We start from the raw sequence: 9,541 nt of genomic DNA on the forward strand, positions 1-9,541 counted from the left end.
AAATGTTAATAAAGAATAAATGAATTTGTGTATACACGTATTAGTGATGTCTGGTCGTCAGTTTTTAATATACATGCTTGTGTTTTCAAGTTTTTAAATTGAACAAAAAACATGAACTGTTCGGAAGCCGTTTGCCAGTGTATGTAAAGTGCGGATCCTAAAATATCATTTGTACTGTATATGCCATAAATGTCTAATGTAGAATGATAAATAAACAGACGAACTTTTTTTAATTTTTGAAGAAAATGAAGAAAATTAGTTAAAATGTATATGTTCAGAAATACATACATTTGTAATACTAATAAAACAAAGTTAGAGATGCGAGCGGGGTTTTATCGCGCCTAAAGCCATCCAGCTGTGAAATATATACCAAAATAGGTGAATATTCATGACATTTCACGAACAGATCGTGCAGGTGCTTTATAACTAACAGGTGAGATGTTGTTGCAGTAAAAAATATTCATTTTAATACAATTATTAAAGTTGTATAACGTAGAATATTATTTGTCTTTCAGTTTCTTCATATTTAACTAAATTCCACTATGATGATTTCGTAATGCTAGTCATGTTTACTGTCGAATAATGATACAATTCTTTCATTTTCACTGTGGAGCGAATCATTAGTATTGTATATGCGGTGCATTTTCACTGTATAATTATTTTTTTTTTCTATTACAGCTTATTTCTTTAAGCATGTAGAGCAAGACTTTAGTTGATTTGCTTGCTTTTTTTTAGTGGATAATCATTATGATAACACCCAATTTAATTCAAATATTAAAAATACAGATTAAACTGCCTATTCATATTGTTTAAAAATGTCAATCTTATTTACAAAGTTTATATAAACAATAATACAAACAAAGCAAGCAAGCCAACCAAAGTTTTGCTTTACATGCATTAGGAAATTAGCTGTAAAGCCTCAATTTAGCCGACTTGCTCAAACAATAGATAAAGTAAGAGAAAGATTTGATAAAATTTAACTTACGGAGGAAAGGTTGGTTTTAAAACACTCTCATAAAAGAAAGAAAGAAGAAAAGGGAGAGAAAAAAAAAAGAAAAAAAAAAGAAGAATAGAGAAAAGAAGAAAGAAAAAGAGAGAGAATATTCTATAAGCTGTATTGCTTTCGAATAAAGATTATTATTATTATTATAAATTCAATAGAAATAACATTTATTTCAAATGTATTCCATTTAGTTTCTTATAAAGCGTATAGGGATCTTTATCCTTATTTTTTTATCCATTTCCATGACACTTCACCACTAATTACGTACATCTTGATATAGATTGAACCTTTGTTTTCCCGTTTAAATGGTTTTACACTGGAGCCGTTTATAACTTGCTGTTCGGTGTGAGCCAAGACTCCATGTTGAAGACCATTTTTTGACGTATAATGGTCTACTTTTATAAATTGTGACTCGGATGGAGAGTTGTCTCATTGTCACATACGACATCTATATATGGCTCAAAAACGAAACGAGACGGGATAAAAAGGGATAAAAAAATCTACGCTACTTTTTTAATATATTTATTATGGGCTTAATATGAGTCAAAATAGAGTAAAATAGTGGGTCGCATTTGGGTATAAGCGTCACGCCGGACTGCCGATTTTTTGCAAGCGTGACAGGTGAAAGTCAAATGAATGTGTAGTGAAAAACGGGAAATGAAGTCTAGCGGTTCTCGGATAATTACAAAATATTAGAACTGCATAGTATAAGCGGGATACGGGAATATATATACTATAAGTTGTAGTGTGATTGATTGTTGGTTGTTTAAAGTCCAGTGGCAAATATTTCATGCATTTTCAGGACCAGCTGTAAGTTAAAGACATATATGGAACTCACCGGTGTATTTTTCAAGTGTTAAAATAGATAAAAGAATAATTAATTTCTAAAATATCGAAACATAAAGGAGGCAAGGCGCATGGCTTACCCGCACTTATCAGTTCTTTTCTCTGTTTTGTCTTTAAAAAATAATGCTAATTTTTGTTATATGTTTATATAATTTACGATAACTGCGGTGTATACGTGCTGTCAGACGAAAGATAAATGTGTGCCCTTTGATATTCGTCACCAATTTGTCAATTTTTACATAGATGACAAACACGGTTTTCTCTCAGTACATTTTGCCATCTTCTTGTTTCAATAGGCCTAGGCAATTTGTTATTGGTCGTTCGAAATCGGCAAAGAACAACGGCGTCTTTAAAGTTCAAAATGTTAAAATATTCCTCAAGTTCCCAGTTTTTCTTAAAAATTTTGTAGTTAATATCTTTTGGCGAATTTGAATTCATGAATTTGAATTCTGAAGAAACTGGTCTAACAGTCTTTGCTTTATTACAGTTTTTAACAAATCTTTATCTATAAAATTTTGTAGAGAATGAAGGATGCAAGTCCAAGCTTTGAATTAAAATGGTCATTAAAAAGACACACAAATAAAAGAACAAGTGTAAGTGTTGGAATGACATATACAATATATCACAATGTGCATTGTCGAAGAAGTTAAATTTGATTTTACTTTGGTAACTGGACAAAATTGAAGAGAGGCAGCCCAATCTTTTCTCCTTTTTATTACGAGTACAAATAAACTGTTCTTAGTTATTTCGTAAAGCATTTCCTTAAAATAATAAAATCGCGCGTGATCTAACAAATACTCACATTGCAGTGTACTATACTGCTTTCGATACAAATTATATCAAATTATAGAGCAGTATAACGGCTCCAACTCAAAATTTGAACCCGGCTTCTATGTTGGGGGTTGGGTCTACCATTTAGTTTGAAAGCTCCAATCATACAAGCTGTTTCACTCTTTTTATTGTGATGATTGGGAATTTGCATTAAGCCGTTGGTCACGTGCCGAGTGGCACACGCTGATTTAAAAGTCATTTAATTTCACAATTACTATAGCTATTGATACCATATATTTGAATTTTATACTAATATTCTCTTATATCCATTTTCCCTGGGGCCTTACAACGTCGTTTTAGTGAGAGCCATTAGTGCTCAAACTTTCTTCTTAGTGTACTAAAGAAATGCTTTAAAGATTAAAGCCTGTATTATACACTAACAACTACCAAAGGCTGATAATTATGGCATCGAATCATTTGTCACTCATACACAAAATATTCACACTGTCGTTTGCTAATTATGGACTATGGTATATACAAGCGACGTTATCGTAAAGATATATATAAGAAGATGTGCATTGCATATGTGGCATGCGTGCCAATGAGTCAAAAATATTATTTAGTTGTACAATAATTGGCTGTTTGGCAACAAAATTGTTCCATGTTTTTAAAATCAAAGGTTTTGGCATCTTCGCTAGCCAAAGGTTACGATCCACTCTGGAGAGCGGGCGTTGATCGTGACCCTTAGCTAACAAAGATGAGGTTTTGGATGTCTTCGATTTCACCGTACCTGGTGTAAAATTGTCCTTGACTATACCGAACGTTGACTTATTATACGAGCTAACCACTATCACACGTACAGTTCTTACAAGCAAAGCCCGTGTTATTACTTATAATGCCATACAGCTAGTTTTGTTTTATCTACAATTATGTATCTTGTTTTCGTTATTTTTTTTTTTATCTATTTAGTTATTGCTTGACCCACTCAGAGTTCTATGTCGCGAAAAAGCTTTCCCTGAACTAGTCTATTGGGAAAACTTTTAGGTATGTTGGTACTAAATGCTCTTCAACTTCGTACTTTATTTGGCTTCTTTTGATTTTTTTATACGGGCGCCGTGACTAATGAGTCTTTTTTTTTTAGACGAAACGCACGTCTTCCGCGCGAAAATATATGATGAGTTTATATACCTTTGTGTCAATAGAGAGAAAATTCTTTGATTAAAACACACTCGGGAATAGCAAGACAGTTTTCCAAAAGAGTAGTGGGAACTTTACTGATTTTTTTTTATCATATACTAGTATATTTCTGATAGTTTTCCCGACCTCTCCACCTATTTTCAAACTTGAAATGAGACCTCTTTCAGCGGCATGAGTCTGGAACATGTACACATGGCAGTTGCAAGTAATAGCTATATAAATATAAAAGAGAAGATGTGGTATGATTGCGAATGAGACAACTGTCCACAAGAAACCAAAATTACACAGACATTAACAACTATATGTCACCGTACGGCCATCAACAATGAGCAAAGCCCATACCGCATAGTCAGCTATAAAATGCATTTCAAAGATACTATAATAAGAATAAAAGGTTATAGAGTATAACGTACTTACAAAATATGTCATCTTGTAGAATGTGATTTCACAAATATATTATTTTCAAATTCGCAGTCCAAGTCAACGTAAAATCGGTTACACACATTTTTCATGCTATAAATCCATTTCAACAGAGACATATAATATATGTCTCTGATTTCAACAATATCATTTCAAACACACACTAGCTTGCCTTTTCATTAATTTAAATAATACAAATTCAGCTAAATTTTGTTTATTCCCATCAACAGAGAAATCTCACACTTATCCTAGACGTTAATAATACTCATGCACTTCAATTTTATTAAACAATTTATTGATACGGATGACAACGCTTTAAAAATACGGTTACATCAGGGTGTAAAAATGTGAATTTGTTTTAATTTGAATTCAAAGATAGATACTGAAATGTACTATTTTTTGAAGACTCGCCTAAATGTAAGTTGCATAGATGTATTTGACCCCAACAATTTTATTTAGATCATGCTGTAAATTATATTTATAAAACTATTCATTTGTAAATACCGCATATATCTGCTCACTGTTTGAATATAGAAGCTTGTCGATTTTATAATATTGAGACATATCCGAGATTTTGTAATATCTGTGATAAACAAGTAATTGAAGATGGATATCATTTTATTTTAGTATGTGAAAAGTATAATGAACTTCGAAAGAAATTTATCAAACCATATTGTTGGAGGAAACCGTCGAATCATAAACTTTTAAGACGATCGATGCATTTGAATGGGGACATATAGTTGGAACTCGCCCCTTTTTGTTGTGCTCGGTTGGGACCCCAATAGAGGCTCATAGTATTTTAAAGCATTTTTGAAGTGTTCAAATATAATAAACCAGAGACATATATAACTTGTTATTTATGTCTCTAAATGAACGAATGATAATTTTTACGAATAGAAAGAAAAAGCAAGACTGTCCGAAAGGTGATTGTCTATTTGCTATTTAAAAGGAAAATGTATAACTATAGTGTGTTCATTGTATTATAAACTTAAACCATAATGCATAGAATTGTCTCTGCATGTTTATAACAGTCACAAGTCACTTCTAGAATTAAAGGTCAGCGCAATTCGTGCAATTATATTTTGTCAAAAGTGATCGAGATGCCTTTATCAGGTAATTCAAATAATCGCACCCATATATTTTTTTTCCAGAACACGTTAAAGTTAATATCAGAGCCATATAATACATGTTTTATATCTTTCTTCAAAGATATAAAACATGAAAAAAAAATATATGGGTGCGATTATTTGAATTACCTGATAAAGGCATCTCGATCACTTTTGACAAAATATAATTGCACGAATTGCGCTGACCTTTAATTCTAGAAGTGACTTGTGACTGTTATAAACATGCAGAGACAATTCTATGCATTATGGTTTAAGTTTATAATACAATGAACACACTATAGTTATACATTTTCCTTTTAAATAGCAAATAGACAATCACCTTTCGGACAGACTTGCTTTTTCTTTCTATTCGTAAAAATTATCATTCGTTCATTTAGAGACATAAATAACAAGTTATATATGTCTCTGGTTTATTATATTTGAACACTTCAAAAATGCTTTAAAATACTATGAGCCTCTATTGGGGTCCCAACCGAGCACAACAAAAAGGGGCGAGTTCCAACTATATGTCCCCATTCAAATGCATCGATCGTCTTAAAAGTTTATGATTCGACGGTTTCCTCCAACAATATGGTTTGATAAATTTCTTTCGAAGTTCATTATACTTTTCACATACTAAAATAAAATGATATCCATCTTCAATTACTTGTTTATCACAGATATTACAAAATCTCGGATATGTCTCAATATTATAAAATCGACAAGCTTCTATATTCAAACAGTGAGCAGATATATGCGGTATTTACAAATGAATAGTTTTATAAATATAATTTACAGCATGATCTAAATAAAATTGTTGGGGTCAAATACATCTATGCAACATACATTTAGGCGAGTCTTCAAAAAATAGTACATTTCAGTATCTATCTTTGAATTCAAATTAAAACAAATTCACATTTTTACACCCTGATGTAACCGTATTTTTAAAGCGTTGTCATCCGTATCAATAAATTGTTTAATAAAATTGAAGTGCATGAGTATTATTAACGTCTAGGATAAGTGTGAGATTTCTCTGTTGATGGGAATAAACAAAATTTAGCTGAATTTGTATTATTTAAATTAATGAAAAGGCAAGCTAGTGTGTGTTTGAAATGATATTGTTGAAATCAGAGACATATATTATATGTCTCTGTTGAAATGGATTTATAGCATGAAAAATGTGTGTAACCGATTTTACGTTGACTTGGACTGCGAATTTGAAAATAATATATTTGTGAAATCACATTCTACAAGATGACATATTTTGTAAGTACGTTATACTCTATAACCTTTTATTCTTATTATAGTATCTTTGAAATGCATTTTATAGCTGACTATGCGGTATGGGCTTTGCTCATTGTTGATGGCCGTACGGTGACATATAGTTGTTAATGTCTGTGTAATTTTGGTTTCTTGTGGACAGTTGTCTCATTCGCAATCATACCACATCTTCTCTTTTATATTTATATAGCTATTACTTGCAACTGCCATGTGTACATGTTCCAGACTCATGCCGCTGAAAGAGGTCTCATTTCAAGTTTGAAAATAGGTGGAGAGGTCGGGAAAACTATCAGAAATATACTAGTATATGATAAAAAAAAATCAGTAAAGTTCCCACTACTCTTTTGGAAAACTGTCTTGCTATTCCCGAGTGTGTTTTAATCAAAGAATTTTCTCTCTATTGACACAAAGGTATATAAACTCATCATATATTTTCGCGCGGAAGACGTGCGTTTCGTCTAAAAAAAAAAAGACTCATTAGTCACGGCGCCCGTATAAAAAAATCAAAAGAAGCCAAATAAAGTACGAAGTTGAAGAGCATTTAGTACCAACATACCTAAAAGTTTTCCCAATAGACTAGTTCAGGGAAAGCTTTTTCGCGACATAGAACTCTGAGTGGGTCAAGCAATAACTAAATAGATAAAAAAAAAATAACGAAAACAAGATACATAATTGTAGATAAAACAAAACTAGCTGTATGGCATTATAAGTAATAACACGGGCTTTGCTTGTAAGAACTGTACGTGTGATAGTGGTTAGCTCGTATAATAAGTCAACGTTCGGTATAGTCAGGGACAATTTTACACCAGGTACGGTGAAATCGAAGACATCCAAAACCTCATCTTTGTTAGCTAAGGGTCACGATCAACGCCCGCTCTCCAGAGTGGATCGTAACCTTTGGCTAGCGAAGATGCCAAAACCTTTGATTTTAAAAACATGGAACAATTTTGTTGCCAAACAGCCAATTATTGTACAACTAAATAATATTTTTGACTCATTGGCACGCATGCCACATATGCAATGCACATCTTCTTATATATATCTTTACGATAACGTCGCTTGTATATACCATAGTCCATAATTAGCAAACGACAGTGTGAATATTTTGTGTATGAGTGACAAATGATTCGATGCCATAATTATCAGCCTTTGGTAGTTGTTAGTGTATAATACAGGCTTTAATCTTTAAAGCATTTCTTTAGTACACTAAGAAGAAAGTTTGAGCACTAATGGCTCTCACTAAAACGACGTTGTAAGGCCCCAGGGAAAATGGATATAAGAGAATATTAGTATAAAATTCAAATATATGGTATCAATAGCTATAGTAATTGTGAAATTAAATGACTTTTAAATCAGCGTGTGCCACTCGGCACGTGACCAACGGCTTAATGCAAATTCCCAATCATCACAATAAAAAGAGTGAAACAGCTTGTATGATTGGAGCTTTCAAACTAAATGGTAGACCCAACCCCCAACATAGAAGCCGGGTTCAAATTTTGAGTTGGAGCCGTTATACTGCTCTATAATTTGATATAATTTGTATCGAAAGCAGTATAGTACACTGCAATGTGAGTATTTGTTAGATCACGCGCGATTTTATTATTTTAAGGAAATGCTTTACGAAATAACTAAGAACAGTTTATTTGTACTCGTAATAAAAAGGAGAAAAGATTGGGCTGCCTCTCTTCAATTTTGTCCAGTTACCAAAGAAAAATCAAATTTAACTTCTTCGACAATGCACATTGTGATATATTGTATATGTCATTCCAACACTTACACTTGTTCTTTTATTTGTGTGTCTTTTTAATGACCATTTTAATTCAAAGCTTGGACTTGCATCCTTCATTCTCTACAAAATTTTATAGATAAAGATTTGTTAAAAACTGTAATAAAGCAAAGACTGTTAGACCAGTTTCTTCAGAATTCAAATTCATGAATTCAAATTCGCCAAAAGATATTAACTACAAAATTTTTAAGAAAAACTGGGAACTTGAGGAATATTTTAACATTTTGAACTTTAAAGACGCCGTTGTTCTTTGCCGATTTCGAACGACCAATAACAAATTGCCTAGGCCTATTGAAACAAGAAGATGGCAAAATGTACTGAGAGAAAACCGTGTTTGTCATCTATGTAAAAATTGACAAATTGGTGACGAATATCAAAGGGCACACATTTATCTTTCGTCTGACAGCACGTATACACCGCAGTTATCGTAAATTATATAAACATATAACAAAAATTAGCATTATTTTTTAAAGACAAAACAGAGAAAAGAACTGATAAGTGCGGGTAAGCCATGCGCCTTGCCTCCTTTATGTTTCGATATTTTAGAAATTAATTATTCTTTTATCTATTTTAACACTTGAAAAATACACCGGTGAGTTCCATATATGTCTTTAACTTACAGCTGGTCCTGAAAATGCATGAAATATTTGCCACTGGACTTTAAACAACCAACAATCAATCACACTACAACTTATAGTATATATATTCCCGTATCCCGCTTATACTATGCAGTTCTAATATTTTGTAATTATCCGAGAACCGCTAGACTTCATTTCCCGTTTTTCACTACACATTCATTTGACTTTCACCTGTCACGCTTGCAAAAAATCGGCAGTCCGGCGTGACGCTTATACCCAAATGCGACCCACTATTTTACTCTATTTTGACTCATATTAAGCCCATAATAAATATATTAAAAAAGTAGCGTAGATTTTTTTATCCCTTTTTATCCCGTCTCGTTTCGTTTTTGAGCCATATATAGATGTCGTATGTGACAATGAGACAACTCTCCATCCGAGTCACAATTTATAAAAGTAGACCATTATACGTCAAAATATGGTCTTCAACATGGAGTCTTGGCTCACACCGAACAGCAAGTTATAAACGGCTCCAGTGTAAAACCATTTAAAC

This window comes from Mytilus trossulus, chromosome 7 (assembly GCF_036588685.1).
Source record: "Mytilus trossulus isolate FHL-02 chromosome 7, PNRI_Mtr1.1.1.hap1, whole genome shotgun sequence".
Lineage (NCBI taxonomy): Eukaryota > Metazoa > Mollusca > Bivalvia > Mytilida > Mytilidae > Mytilus > Mytilus trossulus.